The sequence below is a fragment of the Hoplias malabaricus genome, chromosome 9, assembly GCF_029633855.1.
Source record: "Hoplias malabaricus isolate fHopMal1 chromosome 9, fHopMal1.hap1, whole genome shotgun sequence".
Classification (NCBI taxonomy): domain Eukaryota; kingdom Metazoa; phylum Chordata; class Actinopteri; order Characiformes; family Erythrinidae; genus Hoplias; species Hoplias malabaricus.
In genome coordinates this window covers 20,965,029-20,987,305 of record NC_089808.1, presented here as the reverse complement: position 1 = coordinate 20,987,305, position 22,277 = coordinate 20,965,029, and the positions used below count along the sequence as shown (strand labels likewise).

Sequence of the window (22,277 nt, the reverse complement as noted above, 5' to 3'; positions counted from 1 at the left end):
AATATATAAATAAATAACACACATTTCACCCCAGACAACACAAAAGTGTACCCCTGGTTAATAGTTGGACAGTAACTTATCTATTGCTCACGGAGGGTTTAATGAATCTAAAAGACATGTTGAGGTGAGTTTAAAAGTGTTCACTTGTTCATTAACATTGCTAATGTTTGTTGGACTAGCTGGCTAGGTATTAAAGGCAATGTTTATGATTTTAATCAAAAATCACTTTTTTATAAAATTCAAAGAATGTTTCCTCAACATTTGCTGCTCTCCAGTCTGTTTGCATGCTGAAAACAGGTCTGAGGTGTTCATCAAACCCAAGTCAGTAAATGGGTAATAATAAATAAATAAATAAATAAAACAAAACACAAAGGGTCTCATGGCAGAGAAACGACATCTGGAGTTGTTTAGATAAACCGCAGACCAAACTCCCTAACTTAGAAAAGCATAAAAAAGGGATTGTTTTGTTCCTGCTCCATAGAGGTGTAATATTAACCTATATTGGATGTTTCAGATTACTTAACATGGGACTGAAGCCAAATTTGAGTGCTACAAAATGATTAAACTCCTTGAGTTTTGAGTGAGTTTCTGTAGAAATTCAAACAGTGAAAGAAAACTTAATGACACCTCTCTAAAAAGAGTTTTTCAAGTTGGGATGTGTGCTGTTGTGCTTTGACTTTCTGGGCCATCATACACCAGGCTTCTTTTGAAGGTCAGAAGAAGCCAAGAAGACGAGACTGTCAGAGAGAAAGAAGCAGAGATTCTCTTGCAAGAGTTCAGAGGTGAAACTGCACTCTCCTTTTCTTCAAGTAGAAGAGAAAACGCTTTCTATGAAAGATTTCTATGCTGAGATTTCTCTGAGTGGTGGGTGTGACCTGAGGACATACATTGTGCACTAGTGTAGGGAATCCTCAGGAGACTGCAAATCAAGGCTAGGTGGCCAACTGAGGCACTTCTTCTGTGATCCTGTGGCCTTTTGTCATTTTGCTCAGGCACCATCCAGACGAAAGAAAGCAAATACAAAAGTCTACAAAGGGTACATTGTCTTTACACCCACACAGACACAAGTCCAAGCCATTTCCCATTTTGCTTCAGGCTGTCTGGGTACTCTACATTGGAATCTCTCACCAGTAAGTTTTATATTGCACTCTTGGTCCATTCAAATCCCACCACAAACAGTGTGGTCTTATATGCTTATTGCAGCCCATGCTGGACAAGACAATGGCAATAAAGTCATGGCTGACATGAAGTCGTGATTATTAGAAGTGCAAAATAGCTGTGGTCTATGTCCTAGACTAGTCTAGTCTCTGCAAGACTTCAACAACCACAGAGCAGGTATGGTTTTAGGCGAGGGTGCATTCTCGTCGATGTATTTACACTAATGTATAGGTGTGTTGCATGGGTATGAGATGGTCAGCCACAGTAGTCACCAATAAAGTCACCCACTCAGTTTCTACTCTATAAGACACACCTACCTATTGGTCCACCTTATAGATGGTGAAAGATGGAAGAACTGTTTAATTTCATACAAGGAATGACATTAAAAAAAAAAAAAAACTTTTTTTTTAAACTGTGGTAACAAAGGACAAAGTTGACAGTCATGATGACACATACAATAACAAGCTATAAACAGGTGTACAATTCATGTAGTAATGATAATAATCATTGTCATTACAATAATCTATCCCCAGTATCTTGTGCATTGAGAGAACACTATATTGACCTAGTGACCACTTAGCTCAAGTGATCTCATTTTGGGCACTCAATGGACATTAAGCATATTTAGTAAACCATGACTGTTGATGTTTTTATGACTAAAATAAGGCTGGCAATGTTCAGAGTGCAGTGAGCTAAAACACTACTGAAGTAGGGGTGGTTTGGGTAATTTGAATTGAGTGGCTGAGTAATGCCAGACACAGCATTTATCCACAGGTTGCCATTATGTGATTTTTTATTTTTATTTTTATTTTTTTGGCATGAGCGTCATCTTGTCTGGAATCTGAGTACAGCACTAATGTAAACGGATGTGAAAGTTGGATAAATTTATCTCATACACAGCTCCTCTCCATGCACTGGAGAGAGTCTCACAACACTCAGAATAACAGAAGCCCACCGCATCTTTGCATCAGTGGTGTAAAGGGTCCCACTGTGTTGCATAATGTGGAGAAAGAGACAGTTATCCTCTGTTAGCCACATTAGCATTTTCTTCATTGAATCTAATGGTAAACTGTTAGCAGGACAGACTCTGCTCACGTGATCAAATGTGAGTGAATTATTCATACACAAACTTCAGTAATTCAGTCATCAGTCTTATTTCACTCATGGTTTGTTTCAGTGTGTAAGAGACTAAAAGCACAAGCCCTGTATAGGTGTGACTCATACCTATACCTGATTTACGGGGTAAATAATTTGAACCCACTGTCCCTGTGCTCTGAGAGTGAAACAGATTCTTGAAGGATAATTTTTTTTATCTGGATTGACTGAGTAAATTATAAATTATGATTAGGCTTAAAGTAGTTCTCCTTGCCTGAAAGTGTGAGCAGTCAGTGAGAGATGTTTCCATACCACAGTGAAGCTGAGTCTGAATCCCAAATGTCTCCCTGCACCCTCTGCAGGGAACAGTCTAAGTCATAAAATAACAGTTTCTGCATTTACAGTGTGTTGTATATTGAAAATAAGTTTCAAGTTTCACTGTTGAATGTGTCTACTGTCTGGGTGCAGTATTATTAGTTTTATTATCTGTGATCTACACTGTGTAGGGAGTATGATGCTATTTTAGGACACAACCTGAACTCCTCTACTGACTGACACAGACAAACAGAGCTCTGTAGACAAATGTGATGTGGATAAATGGGTCCAGGATCCATACTTATATTTATTTAATGATAACATCTAAATACTGACTTTCCTGAGGTGGACTGGGAAAGGTCATTCACTCCAATCTACAGGACCTTCAGATTAATACAGTATAACAATGAGATATCTCAACCTTTCAACCCCAAACAAAATTCAGGATTTGTATTTTATTGTGGTCATTATTGACCACATTAAGCCATCTCAGAACCCCAATTTGCTCGTCTGACCCTTCCCAAAACCTGGAATTGACAAGCACACACTGTACTAAGCCCCTGGGAAAGTTCTCTGCCAATCAACAGTCCTCTGTGGTGGAGTAAGGGGCATGAGTTCTTCATCTATAGCTCCCCCATTATACCATCCTATATTTGCCCTACTCTTTTTCTCATTGTCTCAATGTCTCTCCTTCCCTTCACAACATGCCGAAATCAACCTTGATATATCTCGATAGGCCATCCAGTTTCCTGTTGTCATGGAAATCTATGCGTTTCAGTACACTGGGGCTTAAAGGTCATGATGAAGAGTGAGATTCTTTCATTTCTCTGGGTACCAACACCACTGCACCTCAAGATCCTGACTCTTATCCGAGAACATGTCACTGATTTGCCCTAATTCCACTTGTGTAGAACTGGCCCAGTTGTTTGATTGTATAAACTAGTGTAAGGTTCTTCCTAAAATGGACTCTGTATAAGAGATTCTAGACTTATCAGGTGCTTATCAGGTGTCCACTATTTTACTATTTACTATTTTTTTCAACAGAAATAACCTAAAAATTAAGTAGTTTGAAAATGGCAAGCAATAAAAACACTGCATTTGTTAAGAGTTCAATAAAGGGGTTAATATTGTATCTAGACGTACTTGTGGGTTTTAGTTTAGATGACTTAAAGATGGTGATTTCAATGTTAGTGACTCTGAACATAGTGTATTTATATTATTATTATTTTTAAATAAAATGTTTAATAGTAAGCAACAGTTGCCTTAATTTGACAAAAAAGTGGATATTGAATTCCAATTATACATTATGAAAAATATTTAATATTATGTACTTAATATATTTGCTATCATGTGCAATATCAAAATATTAACAGATTGTATGATTTTTCCTATGGTAGTAGCCTTTGCTTCATTGGGAAGGTTTAGACAAGGTGTTGGAACTTTGCTCTCAGATTTGGTGTCCAGTCCAATCATCCCAAATGTATTGAATCCAGCTTACTCCACAGACCATTGTTCCACTACTGCACAGTCCAAGCTGGACAGCTTTATATCCCTTTATGGTATGCTTTGCACTGTGAACATAGACTCATTGTGCAGCTGCTCCAGAGTATTTCTTTTCATAGAGAATATGTAACAGCATATAACTAAACAACTATTTCCACAATATGTGCGTCTTAAAGTAGCTAATTTCACTAATTCAAGAAATTACTGGACATACTGTGTATGTGCTTAGTACATTTTCTGATCATTTGAAAGTGTCTTCAGCCTTTTAAAATGTCTGCATAAAGAGATGCGATCCAGAGGATCTGTCTCAATCCATTGGCAGGGTTGAGAGTCTAACCTTTTCCTCTTGTTGATGTGGCCTGGACAGGGTAAGTATGTGACCCAGAAGACCTCTGACCCCAGAGTGGAGATAGAGTGTTTATTTGAGCGTTCCTGAAAGCAGGACAGAGACATTCATTAAGGAGTGTAGTCGAAGATGGACTTCCACACTTCTGCCTTTCTCGTCTTATAGGGAACATCAATGATAATATTTGACAGTGACCAAATGAATGACCAATATCTGATCTTTTTCTAAACATGACCTGGTAATTATTACCTGTGATCAATTGTTGTATCATGCACAAGTATTTAGCCCACTTCTACTCCATTCATTATTTTTCTGTTATTGTTAAGCACTGTGCTATTATACTGGTCATCTATCAAGTACCAGAGTTTCTAAATTTATGACTTTTAGTAACACCTTAATATTGGTAACAAGGCTCAAGGCTACTCAGTGGTCTTTGGGAATACACTAAGCTTGATACCAGACTGGGATTTTAAAATGGCTAACCTGAATGGCCCTATACTTGGGTACTTAGGTGCATTAGCACTTGGGCTGGCCAGTTTAAAATCCAGGCATGGAACCTGGATCCAAGGTGCGTATTTGAAAACCTCTCCCCCAAGTCAGCAAAAATTAGCATGTGATGTACTCTTCTAGGCGAGGATAAAGTGGGGTGGTCTGTGTAATCTAGAACCAACATCCAATGTCATTCAACATCTGTACCTGACATATCTGTTCTTGTAGCCAAATGGTATGAAATCCTGCCAGCAATATTCAAACAGCTAGTTTAAACCTTTCCAAGCTGATGGAAAATTAACTAGCTCTTGAACCAGAACTTCTGCATGTTTCCATTTTGGTGTGTTTTTTATCCATCGTTTTGCAGTGGAAAGACTAATTCTCCCTCTCTCACATCCCTCTCAGTTCTGTTGACTTGCCCTTTTCCATCAGGCAGTTCAGGCTGTGTTTACTTGTATTTGGTTAAAAGCACTTTTCTCTGGCAGTTATTAATCCTCATGAAGACACTGATGACTCTGGTGTCTCTAGCAGTGGGGGATGACTACATGAGCAGACGGGTAGGGAGAAGCGTGAATGCTGTTTTCTCCTGACCTCTCTTTGGAGCTTGCTGAACCCCAGCTGGCTAAGCAAATGAATTCAAGGTGACGCTTTGAATGGCCACCGGCGATGGCAATAGGTGGCGGGAAAATGGGTGGATGGGGCCTTTTGATAAAGTGGACCTGTGTAGGGGTGATAAATAATGCAGGGGTCTCTAGGCATGTCTGACAGTGATCGCATGCGCACATGCTGCAGCGAAAGAAAAACCCTGGTCTTATTTACTGTACATGTATACACACTCTCTCTATCTCCAGCTCTCCCTTCTTATGTCCTCACAAACCTCCTCCAAGTGCACAGTCGCAACACTTCTGGCACAGATCTTGTTGCCCAAAGAGGTACTGTGGTTGGAAAGCGGATCCCAAGCACTTGCCTATCGGCCAGCCTGGTAACTGAAGACTGGGTGTCTAAATATTTCAAAAAAAGAGAGAGAGAGAGAGAAAAACACAGATAGATAGATAGATTGAGAGAGAGAGAGAGAGAGAGGGACAGAGAGACATCTGCTAGCCTCTACATGGTAGGATGGAAGGGTCAGGTTACCAGGCCCTGTATCTACTGCACGGTCAGGCTTTTTGGTTCAAGACTGCAGATTCATTGTGGTGATAAGAGAGGAAGTCAGAGGGAGTGGAATAACCCATGCACATCTTTTAAACACCAGCACAGCTTTCAGCCAGGTGCTGTTCTCCACTGTAATGGCCTCTCAGTCGTGAATGACTGAAGCAAAATGTGGATTTATTGTTAAACGCTGCCAAATTGAATTAGCATGAAAGCTAAGAAGGAAAGTGAAGGACTAAAGGTCAGCTTACTCTGCTAGGATGGCAATAAGAACCCAGGATGTGCGACCATGGTGTACAAATGGAATAGACAAACCAATGTACATTAACTTAGTAAGTTGAGAAGCCACCACAAGCTGCTCAAACAGTTTCATAATTCCCTGGCATAGCGTCTATACGTCTCTGGAACAATTTTGCCAAAGGATGTTGTCTCATATGGCATTTTAAGAAGGAGGTTGAACTCAGTAAGGTTGGGATCAGAAGGATTTGAAGGATATAGAATACTTTTAATCAATTCATTTACTCAAAAGCTCTCAAATGTGCCTTCGTCTTTGTAACGAGGGGTCTATGTACTCAAAACCTTGCTTTAATATCCCTCTCTATGCTGTTGTGGATGGACTGATCTTGCTGATATCAGTGCAGAACATGATCATTTTTCCACAGACATCAATCTTATGTTTATTCTTACAACTTATGCATGAGCATCAGGTCAATTAATGAATGTGCACAGATCTGAGTGCATTATAGATCTGAATGCATAGTCACTTTAGTCACTCAGAAAATCTGAGCAGTTGATCAGTCCTTTTTTATATATATAAACAAAAAATCTTTGGTCCAAATTTTTTCTTTAGTCAATGCATCTATTGATTTACTGCATATCATTAGTCCATACATTTGTGTACGCTAAAGATAGTGGCACTGTACATAGCGCTAACTCTCTGTGTGGCTGGGGTCAGCCACAATCCAACAGCTGCCAACAGGGGTGTTGGGGTTGGGGTCTTTTTGTTTTTGTGGTTGGGGGTTGGCAGGGTGAAGCAGGGACCCATCAATCTGATTAAACCCTAAGCCCTGACCCTTAGCCCTGCAATGACCTCACCAAAAGTTCCCTCCTTATTCAGCCCTCTGTACATGAGGTTTGAGTTTCAACAGGAGGGTTCTGGGGTGGAGACAGGAAAACAATCTTGGATTACAGGCAGTGTGGGAAAACAAGCCTTAATTTTCCTTATCAGTGTGTGGTCCATGCAATATTTCAACTTCAGAGAGCTTCTCACAATCTAAAAATATTAATATAATGAGTTGAGCATATTATCTTTAGAGCCATAGTAGTTCTTATATTATTACACACGCTTTATTTAAGATATTGCCAAAGAAAACCACTCATGCTCCTTAATGTCTGCTTAAATTTAATTGATCAATTTTTCTTTCGCTACAGTACCAGTAAGCATTAATGCAAACAACATACAACCACTAAAAACTCCGGTGGTGTCGGCCATATTTGTTACATAACCTATAGTTTCTAGCTTATTAGTTTAGAATAGTTATCATTAGGTAAAACTCAAGTTTCTAACTCAGTTTTAATTTTTCAAATGTTCCTTCAAAATCCATGAATCCATGAAAAAAAAAAAATATTGGGAATGATGAGCATGTGTTACCAGGCTCTTGAAATTGCATGCTGCTGGCATATGCTGAATGAAAGCATTCAACAGAATCAAAATTTGCATGTATGTTACAATCCAGAATGTTGTGAAATGGAAAAAGGAACAAATGCTCATTAAAAGGTGGTGTTTTTTTGTGTGTGTGTGTATACACCCCTCATCAGACATCCACTGTGGTTTGTGCATGTGCAAGTTCCAGCAAGTTACCACCAGCTTTACACAGAGTGAAAAATAGCTTTATACAATTGTTTTAAAACCCAAATTGAATTTACATGCTAATGTGGCTAAGTTAGTTATGGCTGACGTCATTGCATGATGGTAATTAGCAGTTGCTAGTTTACAGTTTGCTCCTGTGGTGACATTCCAATTGAGACTTTCACAGCCATATTTAGTAGAAAGAAAGCAGGGAGAGATAAAGGAAAGGGGTGGAATTGGATGAAAACAAGAAGCCCGGAAGAAAGGAGGCAGGGGAAGGGGGAGGGGAGAGAGAAAATCCTTCTTTTATCCTCTACCACTCTTCTGAGATTTCCAGTCATCAGCAGTCTTCCATTTCTTAAGCGCATCGATTCGCTTTAGTGTGTTTTTAGCTCTGAACTGTGCTCACATTGATCAGACACAGACTGTAATCAGACTGAGGCAGTGATGAATCTGCCCCACAATACAGTGCTTACCTTTAATCACACATCGTCATGTACATGATTTGTTCTCTGGTCTCACATAGAAAAAAACAATAATCCACTGTTAGTCTTAGTCCCTCTTAGAGTTTTTGTTTTGAGACTTGGTTCTACTTTATTGAATACCAATTGCTGATCGGTTTCTTTCATCTTGCCAGTGTTTAGTACAGATCCTATTGTCTGTGGAGCACAGTGTGTCTATATTTTACATACCGACTACAGTTTCATCTCTAGTCACCTCTCAGATCTTTGGCCCTGTAGGGGCACCCAAATCCAGACTAGCTTTAGTGGTTTCCCCCTAAAGATGCAGCCAGTGCTATCCCTTGACTACTGACATGGAGATGTCACTGTCAATTATTCTGCAGCTCAGACCAGGTAGCTGATGATTTTTGGAGATTAAAAAAAAATTAAACAGCATTTTTGTTTAATTATATATTAACATGTTCCGCATCTGCTTTAACACGTTCAATTTCACATCTAAAAACACTGGAAAACATTGTTTGAATAGGTTGATGTTGGGGATCATAAGGTGTATTTGAGTGATACTGAGTATTGAGTGATACCACTTCCTTTATGAAGGGGAAACCAAATGGACTGTGGCAAGTAGTATGTCACAGTTCCATAAAAGACACCTAATAGATACAAAGCCTGAATGCACCCAGTAGCAAAAGAAAATACCACAGTGCAAAGCACACATAACCACAATGTACACACCACATAAGGACAACATATGTACTGATCCAGTGCAGGCCCTGCACCAAGAAAAAGAGTTTATATGTTGAAAGAAACCAATAGAATGGATACTTAAATTGTTCTAATGCCTTAAGACACACAATGTTGATGTGTTCATGGGGTATTTATATATGCCATATTAAGATATCTGAATGTTTTATGACATACAGGACTACAAGGGGTATTTTCTGCTCTCATAAGATTTAAAAACATGCCATGTTAATGTAAAATGATTTAATGCATATCTGCACACTTGTGCTTTTAAGGACAGTTTACATCTTTGTAGTCAATATCAAAATGCATCACGTTAGCATACACTCAAGACAAACCGCAACTTGGAACCTGGCACAGGCCCAGAGACTATGAGTGGCTGCTATCGGCCCTGAGTTTGTGAGAATTTGGGACAGGACAGAGATTATGGGACTTTAGGACAGGCTTTTGGGTATCTCTCAGTCAGAGTTGCTCCTCCCTTGGTAACACTTATTAAAAGGCACTATGCAAATAAACCTGAACTGAATTTGACTCCACCAATGTATAAAGGACAAACTGATGAACATTATGCTCTCAGGCTGAAAGGAAAGATCAAACGGAAGAGTGTGAAGCTTGTTGCCGAGCTCCACTGGCCAGTGTTTTTGCTAGCTGCACTGCTATTGGCTGCTTGTGTGTGTTTGAAATTGATGTCATGTGTTTGAGGGCTGTTAGATTTTTGTTTATGGTGTCTGTGTGGGTAAGGAGGCTGTTGGTAGTGTCTCTTTCTCTCTCTCGCTCTCTATCTCTGGAGGAGATTTGGAAGACTTGCATTTGTTAGAATGTGTATGTTTGAAGTCTTTTGTTAGGCGTGTTCTGTGTGTTTGTGTGAGCTTTCGCAAGAGTGTCTTCTGGGTTTTTGTTTTGTCTGTGTTTGAGTGTGTGTTTTTGGTTACTTTGGGGTGTTTTGTCTGACTTCTCTCTTGTGTGTTTGTGTGTGTGAGAGAGAGATGCTATTTGCTCCCATTCCACTTAATCTCCAGAACCCACTGGATACACCCCCTCACACACACACACATCTGTGTGAGTCATATCCTGCACATCTAATGTACAGTATCTGGACACCTACTCATCCCACATACATTATGTCCAGGAACAGATACAGTCTTCTAGGAATGCTTCAAACTAGAGATTGAAACATGGACGTGAGGATTTGATAGCATTCATCCACCTGATCATTAATATATTATAGTGTATCACATTTTCTTTGGTATTCCATCACTCCAGAGACTGCAGAATGCACATTAAAGTAGAAGCACTCACACCAATAGAAAATAGATGTCTGCAAATTCTGAACATCAGTGTTTTTGCTGATACTGGTGATTAGTGTTCATGATATTATTATCCATCTTTATGCTACCCATACACTAGAAAACCTTATATAAGACTCAAGTCTGACACCCTCTCACATCTGAAGAGTTTTTATCACTAACTATGACTTGCAGATTCATTAAATGCAAGACTGCCATTAGATTCCTCAGTGTACTCTCATAAGATCCCCCACTGTGATGAGACCCTCAAAGGGTACACATTCAGTACCTCTACTTAGGGAACATAATTATAGTATATTCTATTATGATGTTTTGTTGTTCATTATGTTGTTCATAAAATCATGCTTATTATAACTTATTTTATTTTTGCACAGTACTATAATGGAAGCTTACAGATGTTCATCCCTCTTTCTGGAGAAGAAAATATAATGCACCTTTAGGCAACACAACTACACTTTAAAACCACCGTTGTAGATTTATAGGTATATTTACAGTGCACTTTTGAAAATTGTCTGCGAGTGATGCGAGTCTTTTGCTATAAGGCCATCATTAGTGTAAACCATATGAGCTCCCAATACATACACAGGTATTGCCGACTTAACATGGGAAAGCTGAACAAAGGAGCATGGCCTGATCACAGTAAAAAGCTATCAGAGCTGTCTCTCTTACATTTCTCTCTCTCTCTCTCTCTCTCTCTCTCTCTCTCTCTCTCTCTCTGTGTGTGTGTGTGTGTGTGTGTGTGTGTGTGTGTGTGTGTGTGTCAATAGTATCAGCAGAAGCCCAGCTGCTGCATGGTCTGTTTGATGAAGGTCTGGACAGATTCGTGTCCTGTCACAATGTGATGTAAATGGCCATTGTGTCATGCACACAGTGGTTAACCCATATTCCCCATCTGAGCTTCTCTCACTCTCTTTGTGTGTGTGTGTTTGTACATGTGCTGAGATACATGTGAGTGGTAAACCATGGCAACTCGATCTAAGTCTTCAGTATGGGTTGAAAACACTGATATCCGCAATACTGTTAATTGCTAGTACTCCTATGGGATTCTTGTATTATGTTAGCGTAAAGCTAATGGTGATTCACATGGACTAAGTTTATTCCAGATTAACCAGAGAGTTGCAGCAGGTAACACATTAAAATCTAGACATTATCAATCCATTAAAAATAGACATTGACATCTATTTTGCAACAATTCCTTCAGTAAAAAGCTAGGTTGGAATTCAATTTTCCATTTGTTTTTATAGCATCTGACTGAAATGCATCAGTCAGGTTACAGCACACCATGGAATTGTACCAAAACGACCCGATTTTACTCACTTTTTGGTACCTGATTTCTGGTTCATTTTTTACTAAGACAGCTCCAACCCTAAATGTAGGGCGTAGCAAAAACACGTCCCGATGGGGAACTGTGTGCTTTTTAAATCATAATTTTGGCAGTGGTAACATTAACTGTTGTATAGTCATTGTCTATTTGCATTTTTTGGGTTTTATGTATTTATGGGACTGAACACAAGGGCGTAGGTTTGCTCTTGACATTGGTTGGGACCTATTAATCGGGTTTTGCTGTGACAGCAGGGAAAGGCGCAGCCAACCACACTGGTCATATGTGTTACATGGAGGTAGGACTCAAGTAGAGAATGTGATTTAATGCTTTCTGCACCTTAGGTTAATGAGACGTTAACAGATCTGCTTTTTTTCTATTTGAAGAGGATAACATTATTGGTGGGGACACATCACTTCTGTCCAAGCTGATTCTATGCCTTTGACTGAACACAACTTAGATGCACATCAGTTCAGACAGATCACTAGAGATTTTTGGTTCCTTGTTGCACCATCCAGCCCTCGCTTGGTTCTTTCATCGGCCATTGATCCAAGAAGATTTGTATGATTTCATAAGATGATGCATAATTTACAGGCTGTCATTGTGAGTTAGATAAATACATAAAAAATGTAACCTCTGTAATCCTACTGTAGCTAGATAGTATCACAATCAGACTGTGCTGGATGTCTGCATTTTGTTGTGATTAACAAGTCTTGGGCCAATCAGAGCTCTGCAATGTTTACACATCACAGTTTAGTCCTACTGGCAAGCAGGTACTAAAATAGTACCATGTTCCAGGTACCAGGTATAAATTTGACTAATGAAAAAGCAAAAATAGCTGAGCATATTTATATAGTGTAGGTATCATGCAGTGGAAAATCACCATACATCTCCCAGCTACTTCACAAATGTGTGAACTTCAAAGAGGGCTTTATTTAGAACATTGCCTTAGTCACATAGCATGGGTTTCCTTAAGAAATCCTTCCTGAAGCATGAGCTAATGACCCAGTTTGTAGAAAATACAATCCACTAGAAACTTCCGTTTTATCACTGATGTGAAATTTGATCACAAATGTCCTCCTAATCCAAACTAATCCCATTTGAACAGGGCTATGGACACACAGGGCTACAGTCCACACCTGTCCTTTGGGATGTCATTTGTACAGGGGACCATTCTATTATGGGCAATTTAAAACAAGTTAGCAAGTGGAAATTAGGGAACACAATGCAATTGAACTGAATCTGATATGCAGTCATTGGTCCAACCTCCTCACAAACCATCTGTCCATCTTTACCTGCCCAACTTTTTTCAGCCTCTCTATCTGTCTGTCTGTCTGCTCCTGTGTATTTGCCATCTCTGTCGGCTCAGGTTGATGACTGCCAGATGAGCATTCCCTTTAACGGCCCTTCTCTTTTCTTCCTCTCCCCCGCTGCTCCTCCCCCCCAGCTCTCCATCCACTCATCCACCCTTCTGCCCCTCCCTCGCTTCAGCCTGGACAATTGGCTGACTTTGTCTACGACACGTGTGTTGCCAGGAGGTCTTTGTCCACCCCCTCTACCTCACCCCCAAAAGCCCTCGCTTTCTGTCATTGGGCATTTTAGATAGGAGCCCCTCTGCTTCAGAGGCCTATTATCCTCGAGTATGTGTGTGGATGGATGGAGTGGGGGTTCCTTTTGTCCCACAGATTAACCCAACCCCCATCTATCCCTGCTTTTCCACCAACACATGCTGCTTCTAAAGTGTTAAAAAGCCCTCGAGCGGAAAACGAGGGGGCAATTTATGCCCACCATCATGCTGGGGTCAAGAAAGGGGGAAAAGGGAGTTAAAAGGACTCAGAATCAGCCAAAACTTGTTTGGGTCTGGGGTTTGCTTCTTTAGCTTTTGCACTAAAGCAAAAGCTATTTATTATTATTTATGTTTTTTGCTTGGCTGCTTGTGTTAGTTATCCATGAAAATTTGTTGTCACCACTTTGGTGTTTACATGAATTTAACTACTTGTAAGTTCACCCAGAGTTGACACTAACAATAAAGCAGATTCCAAAGAGTTTTACCACCATATGTTGGCTCAGCATTATGCAGCTTTTTTGTTTCTCCACTAGACAAATTTAGTTCCTGGAACCTGGTATTTTTTAGTTCCTGCTTGGTCATGGTTCAAAGCGAATTGGGTAGGGAGTAAATGTGACATGTAAATATTGCAGAGTATCAAAGAGAATTGTCATGACATAATGCAGACATCCAACACAAATTAGCCATTTGTAACATCTACAAGCTACAATAAAGATCATGTTTGTTTTTAACCAACTCACGGCAGCTTGTAAAATTACAGCATGGTCTTTTGAAGAGGTTCAAATGCTCCTTGGATCAGTGGCCAGTGAAGTAATCCACTGAAAGATTGACAGTGCAACAAAGAACAAAAAACTCTACTAATCTGTCTGAACTGGGGCACAGACCTGTGTTTAGTCCCAAAACAAAACAAAACAAAAAAATAAAAAATAAAACAAAATAAAAACAAAACCAACAACAGGCCAATACAATGTGTAAACAGTGCCTAAAATTACAGTCAGTATTGTGAATTGTGACATTACTGGCTACATTTTGGGCCAGGGCTGCTTGTGGAAAATCTACCAGGGACCATGAACCCACATACGAGTAGAGTTGAGTAGAGTAGGCACCATGCAGTGGAAAAGCACCCTATACCACATATACCCAATGCCAAGCATAGGATATAATGGTGTAAAGCTTCCCAGCTGTGGGTGGTGGAGCAGTGGAAACTAATGCAGACTTGTGGAGAAAACATAAAACTCCTCACACACAGTAAAGGTTGGGACTGAACCCACAGCCCTAGGACCCTGGAGCTGTGTGGCAGCAACACTACCTGCAGTATGTAATATTTATGAGGAAGAATGATGTTACATCCTCTCAGCGATGTTCCAGTAACTGGTGTTGACCTCTCTGATTCTTGGCATTTGGCATGTGGGTCAAAGTGTCCCACTACATTATATGCTTCTTTGTTTGGTTTGTTTAAAAAATGACAATGCTTAATTAGACCAGAGTCATGACCTAACATTTTCAGGTTAGAAAAGAGAGAGAGGACAAAGCCAAGAAACAAATGGAAATAAAGGTCAGGACTTCAGGGAACAAAACATCTACAGCTTTTACATCTACTCTAATTTCAATCCCTTCCTCTCATTGCATTGCCTTGATTTCACTGACGCAAGACAGTATAATCATGCCACTCAATGCAGTATTTATGAGATTTTGATGGAGGGAATAGACAAAGCCCTTTGCCTGCAGCACTCAGCTGTTTTCTCCAAAAGGGAAACTATTTTGTCCATGCTCACAGGCCAGCTCTGCATATTTTGGCTTGGACTTACATACCACTCGATCTTGGGTAGCTTTGGGAAGCAAAAATCAGTCGTAAACTCACGTACTATAGCCATTAATGGCCCCTTCTGTCCTAGGGGTCATTTTCCAAAGCCAAAGAGTGGCCCTTGTGTAATGGGAAGAAAGCTGAATGGCTTTTAATGTGGGTTTTTATTTCCTTTTCTTGCACAAGGGTTTACTGATGGTCTGAAAGGGGCAGTTGATAACAAAATTCATAATGTTGTATAACTGCATTATATGGTATCTTTGCAAACATTAACAATAATGTATTCATTCTATGGAGGCTGACTTTATGAGGTAATATACGTTTCTTTAATAAAATGATTACAATTATACAATTATAATAACTTAAAGCAGTTGTAGGAGCTTGCCAGGCATTTTACGGCAGTGGTTAGGACCATGGATCAAATGATAACTCCTTGGCATTTTAGAATAAAGGTAGGTTGTGGTTGGAGATATTTTGTGGTTGGAGAGCAATGATGCTTAAACTATACATTTTAATGCCAGAAGTGAAAGGCATAGTTCCAATCGTCATTAAACACTTTAACGTAGCAGGTATGGTCTTTTGTTGCTCACTCAGATTTTCACTGCTCACATTAAATTTTATCCAGTGTGGAAGTGAACCATTCTGTGACTGTGTTCTAACTTTCAATGTAATATTGATAGGCGCCATTTTCTCGTTGTGTTTTTGCGTGTTTTTCTTTTTCTTCACAGTTCTCACAGATCAGCAGACTTTTCCTTGTTACTCCGTCCATCACTCACCTGAGTTTTTCATCGGTCACCAACCCAAGGGTAATTTTACGAGTTATCATTGTGACTTAACAAAACAATTTTCATTGTGTTTAAATTATCATTGTGTTTAAATTAACAAATGTGCTCACCACTGTAGTTTGGAGATTTACCAGTTGTTAGTTTGTGCTAGAGGTTTGCATTTTGCAATGTAAACAAGTCTCTCTGGCCAATCAGCACTTTGCAAGGTTTACACATCAGCTTTAATACCTACTCAGCTTGCTTCGTATCAGCCGTGAGCAGGGACTAAAAAAGTACCCCGTTCCAGTTATAAGATTTGCCTAATGGAAAGGCAAAAGAGCTGAGCCGAGCCGAGTCAAGTAGGGTCCATGCAGTGGACAAGCATCACAAGTGACCATGGTCTTGTGAAAGTCTACAAACTGGGGGTCTGAAACTTCTTTTACAAGGTATTATACATATCATATGATAGCTTATGAATGCATTTGCAAAGTCTTCGGAATAAAAAGTGGTTTGGAACGGGATCAGACTGGAGACGTTTATCTTTCTCTCTCTAAACCTCTCCAGTGTTTGGTGTGTGGCTGGCCAAAAGAGGAAGTGGACAGGAAATATACGTCACTCCCAAAGACAGAATGTACACACACTCAGAGCCTAGTGGAGGGGAGTGTGTGTTTTAGGTGTTGAAGGGGAGGGGCTGCTAAAGAGTTCCCTAATGTTGTTTGCAGGTTGAGATCGGTGGATATCTTTGGTAAAATTATTCAGAAGTGGATAGTACTGTATGGGGCTCCAGATAATGCAGTTTCACTTCTTCAAGTACCCCTCTAGCCCACTCTTGGCAATGGGAATGGTGACTTTAAGCTCATGTGTTGCTATTGCAGTTTCCCATTTCATTGTAAAGCCACTTTCCAGTTTTGTGTATATAGAAATGCATGCAACCCTTTAAGAGCCTGATACCTCATCAGAACCCAAAAAAAGCAGCATTATCAGAGCATCTGGACCTTAACATAGTTAAATTTAGGGCATCATGCATTCAAGTGTTACATAATCTTGTTTAAACACCCACTCCTAATTCAATGTGATATGAAGCTGAATTCAGTTGCTTACTCTGCGGATTATTGTTTAAAACTTCCAGTTCCACCTTAAATGCTGTGGCCATACATGCAGGTGCTAGAATGTAATTGCTTCAGCATTTAAGGTGGAACTGATTATTCCAAAACATCAGCAAAGTATGCTATATGCTCATTATGAAGCTTGTTTAGAAAGTACATAAAGCATTGAAGCTACATTAAACCAAGGTAAAGAAATGGCTGTCAAGGTTTTTAAAGGATAAATTACTGACATTTGTGGCTTTTTTCTTTTGGTTGTCTGCACCACTGTTTTGCCAGGCTTTCATAGCCCTTTGTTTGAAGTCTGCCTCTGAAAAACACTCTGTTTCAAGGTTTATATAGCCCTACCCTCCCTTCCCAATAAGAACTGAGGTACATCTACCCCTAGGCAAAACAGAGTGGTATGGCTAAATGGTACTTTTAGTTAGAAATATTGGCCAGTTTCCAGACAATATACTTAATACTTTTTTCAAAGTCTTAAGATTAGCTGTAAGATCAAAGTTTTTATATTTCTAAAGGAACATAAAAGGTATCGTCCCACACCTAGTTTCATATGAACTTCTCAAAAACTGCCTCTGAACCTGGAGCTAGCCTTGAGCTTCTCCTCCAGCTTGGCTCTGGAGTTGGAGATTAGTTTTAAACTGAGAATTAAATTCTCACTAGAACTAGGAACTAGTAGAAATGTAGAAGGGTTTAATCCCAGGGAAGCGAAACCAGGTTATCTCCAGAAACAGCTGCCACTCTGAGGCACGGATCAGATGTGTGTGTGTGTGTGTGTGCTTACGTCTGATTGGCCAGGGCAGGCTAAAATGGGGGAGGAGACTGTGGGAGCCCGGGGGCGTGGCTTAAGGGGTAAGCTCTCTCTTTTTCTCTCTCTCTCTCGCCCATCTTTTTGCTCCCTCTCTATACTTGACGAGAACAGAGAATTGCTTTTCTTCAACATGAGGCAGCTGCCTCTGCTCTTCACATTCTCACTCTCTCTCTTTCTTCCCCCCCTCTATCCCTCATTCTCTCTATCTCTTTCTCTGTCCACGAGTGAGAGCATGAGTTAGTGACTGAGTGAGCCTGAGGAGTTTTGGAGCAGGACGACCACGGAGCGCGTTAGCCCCCCAAGGGAGGTGGAGGGGGGGTCTTATTTGGAGGGAAGGAGGGAGGGGGCTGAGGGAGGGAGGGAGGGGGGTAACATCTCAGGGGCAGAAGCCTTTCTTTCCTACCCCCTCACTCAGCAGGAACTGAGAGCAAGAGGAAAGAAGGAAAGAAAGAAAGAAAGAAAAGAAAAAGAAAGGGAAGAGAAGAGGAGACACGAGAAGCTTCTCTCCCTCCAGGAGCTCGGACTTCTTCCTGTTTCTTGGCTCTGTTGTGGGCAGGTTTCTTCACTGGACGATCACTGGACAGTGGAGTGGATAAAGAGTGGACTTCCATGAGTGTAAGGAGCTTTCTGGGTCTCTTTTTCTTCTAACGGAGGTGGGATCCTAGATGCACTATTCTCTTTCTCTCCCTATTGCTCTCTTTTCATTTCTTTCCATCTCTTTCACCAGCTGGCTAGGAAAACTAGAGAAAGAGGGGTTTAACATGCTGGCTATCTGGAAGTTTGGACACTCCTGTGTATGAGAATGGATAGTTCCAGGAGAATATATGTGAGTGTGTGTGGGGTGTGTGATATGGAGATGTTTTCTCAGCTGTTTAAAGTGATGAGATAAGGTGATTAGAAGCAGAGAGTAGAGCTAAGGAGGTCTCTCAATCCATTCTTTTCCTGGAGATTAGTGGAAAGTGCCTAACTTCAATCTCCAGGGTTTTTCACTGGGAAAATGCACTCTGGAATGGGATTCCAATTCCCTTCAGTTTGTGCATTACCGGGAGTGGAATGTGTTTATGTTAGGCCAGATGGAGCACCGGTAGTGTGGACTTGGAGTCATGTGTGTGTGGATATTTCTGGCTGTTGGGAAAGTGCAAAGAGAGCCTCCTTTAATCAGACGTCTGGATTTTTATGCTGATTTCAGTTTAGTTCTGCATATCAAGATGTGAACATTGTTAACAAAGGCCTTCGGGGGTGGGGGTGCGGGGTGGTCAGTCTAGAGACCAAGAAATGTCCACTGTGGTGGTGATGGGAAGCAGATGTTTGACACCTTTTATCATGAAACCTACAGTGAGACATGGGTTGAAGATAACATTCTGGTTTTAAAATAATATATACGGTTCACATGTGACCTCTGCTTTCTATTACATCGAATGTAAAGAAATCTGAGCCTTCTTAAACTACAAAAGTAATTTCAAGCTAACCAACTCTGAATCACTTTAAATTATTAAGGAACTGGGTGAAAGTTTTGGAATTTTGTTTAAATTGTTCTTTTTTTTTTACTAAATAATAATTTAGAAATTAGAGTCTAATTGTAAACTGTAATTCCTTCTGATGAATTAGCAGTGCTAAATTAGCACAACAAAACACTGCTCCTGCTGGGCTGTAAAGGGCTAACAGTCCTTTCTTGTTCAGAAAACATGGCATAAACCAGATATTCTGATATTACTCTATTGTGAAATCTAGTGCGGAGACCTTTCAACTCTCCCGCCTCCTCATCTGAGGCTCTCCGATCACAGTGCTAGACACATGTTTACTTAAGAGCACAAAGATGATTTAAAACAGTAAAACAGACACAACGAGCACAAAGAAATAACAGGCATTCATTCATTGTAGAGGTGGCCGATACCGGGAGTTTTGGTATCGATCCGATACCAAGTAAATACAGGGCCAGTATCGCCGATATTGATACCGATACCGGCAGACTTTGCCACGTGTAGGTGCAGAGCATGAAAATGGGAGCGGGGGGTGGGGGTGAACCCTGTTGTACTGTTTGATCTTTGTGGTCACAGATGTTTAATTAACCTTACGTTTTGTTTTTCTGTTTTAAAAATAAGGTTTGTTTAGGATAGGACCAGCTGAGGATGGCAGGTAGCCATGTGAGCGTTACCATGATGACTGGGACAGGTGTGCCAGCCAATACTGTGTCCTTAAATGAGATTTGAATATAGGTTAATGTATTTAACGTATAAAGATTTGTGTTTGCCCATAAGCTACTAGCACATAAAGGCTTGTTTCAAATCAAAACAATATCCATTGTATCGCGCCCTCAGAAGTTTGGAAGACTGAACACTTCCACTGCAGTTTGTGGCCAACTCTGCATTTGCCTTCACAGCTCAGTTGAAAACAATGGACAGTCTATTGATTTACGATGGACCGTCCACTATTATAATGTAAATGCAGCATTAAACTTATTATTCATTGCAGTTATGGGAAAGAGGAGCCCACATATGGGTCCCTTAGGGCTTAATGGGCCAATCAGTGTGTGTGTGTGTGTGTGTGTGTGCATGTAAGGAAGAAAGAGAGAGAGAGAGAGAGAGAGAGAGAGAGAGCACTGGACTGAAACACACTCTGTGTCTGAAGCCCGTCTGGGACCCTCTAGGCCTCAGCTGTGCAAAGCTGTTTAAAGATGTGCTCTAGTGTCCGGACCACTTCAATGCCTCCCACCTGGTGCCAAGTGGAACTGAATTAGTGCCAGTGGAGTTTCTGTGTGTGTGTTTGATTTTGTGAATGTGCACTGACAATAAAAAGATTTCTTAGTAAGTGAAATCACCTTAAATCTAATCCATAGTTATAATATTATTGTAACAATATTATAAAATTTCAATTTAGGATCTGGAGCCTACCAACCCCACACACTGTGAAACAAGACAACCCATAGAGCTTTTTGTGGGCTAAGTCAGAAAACAGGATAAAATATGCCAAGCAGACATGGCACTGATTCTGATATCCAATACAGATATTAGAATTGCCCCACCTCCTTGTCCGAGTTCTCCAAGCACAGCGCTGGACCCATATGAGTAGCCCTAATATGAGGTTAAAACACAGAGAGCAAGGAGATTTAAGAGCACTGAGTAAAAACCGAGAAAGCAAGCATGCAGAAGAAAGAGAACCCTGCAAAAACGGCTATAAAAACATGGGTGAACAGTGAGCAGCTCATTATCATTTAAAGGGACAGGTACGGAAACTGGCAGTTCTGAACAGGGCCATTTGGACAGTGGGAGATTTAATTTTTGTGGTGTGTTTGGTCCTTGTGGTATTTTGATTAAATCTTGTCACAGACTTCTCATTAATACACCAGAACTGTGTTCTTTTGTGAAAAACTGGAATAACATGCTCAAATTATTATTTTTTCCACTGGAAGAAAACTTTGCATATTTTAAGCATTATTTCTTGAGAAAAGCCAATTGAGCCACTGCTCAATCCACCACTTCTACTTCACTTTATGAAAGAACCCTTACACTGACACCTAGAGTCTGTGTTTCTGTGTGTGTGTGTGTGTGTGTGTGTGTGTGTGCGCGTGCATGTGCGTGTGTGTTGGGGGTGGAATGCTTTAGTGGACAGGAGGGAGTCTTACACATCTGCCATGCAGCACTGAGCTTGTGTGTGTGTGTGTGTGTCTCTGTGTTTGTAGACCTTTGAATCTGATTGCTGCCTGTGTGTCGGGGGTGGACACTTTTGGTCATGTTGATGAATGGCTTGGGGGCTGTCATACTGAAATTGCTGTCCCTCTATTTTCTCTCCCTCTCTCTCTCTCTGTCTCTCCCTTTCACACAATTTTGTTTCTGTGAGTTGTGGGTGATTACATAGACTTCCGTTAATATTATGGAGCCTTGGTTCATTCCAGTGAATCGGCCCACATTTCTTCAAGTTTAGAGGGGACCCAAGGATATGTCGTCAGCGGGGGGCGTTGCTGTAGCTGAATACAGCACCAGAGCCACAGATAAACTCATGAAAGGGTCATTGTTTATTTTTTGTTTACTGTAGAGTCAGAGCGAGATATAATATGTGTGTAAATGTTGCTGAGTTCTGGGCCTTACTGCTGATCTTGTGAACAGTGGAGAAATGTAACCAATGTCCGTGGCGCTGACCAACGCACATGGTGTTGCTCCAAACACAACTGCAGAAACACACACGTTGTATTACCTATTATTTATTTATATGAAACATTGTAAATGACCCCATCCATCTCCACTGAGTATAATAAAATATTTGAGGCTCTGAGCACTTTCTTGAGATACTGAACCTCAACACCCCCACGGACAATGTCACGGTTTGTACTGAAAAACCATATCTTCTTTGGTTCAAGCAGGGAACCTGTTTTTGTTGGTTGGAACGCGACGAAAGGTTCCAAATTTAGTTTGTGAATCGTTCAGGTTCCTCATTGGTGGAAAGGCACCATCTGTGTTCTCCCTGCCTTTTTCCCTCTCTTTTGCTTCATTTGACTAA

General features: G+C 40.5%; 1 protein-coding gene across 2 annotated transcripts in view; it reads left to right on the top strand.

Moving 5' to 3' along the window:
* The first annotated feature begins 18,177 nt into the window (after nt 1-18,177).
* The window catches only part of spsb4a (splA/ryanodine receptor domain and SOCS box containing 4a), a 62,233-nt gene continuing 58,133 nt past the window's right edge, over nt 18,178-22,277 (top strand). The window contains exon 1 of one of the 2 annotated variants that reach the window (XM_066681590.1): nt 18,178-18,398. The gene's annotated coding sequence lies outside the window, so the exon portion shown is untranslated. Of the gene's footprint in view, nt 18,437-22,277 lie in introns of both variants that reach the window. The other variant, XM_066681591.1, reaches the window with a different exon arrangement.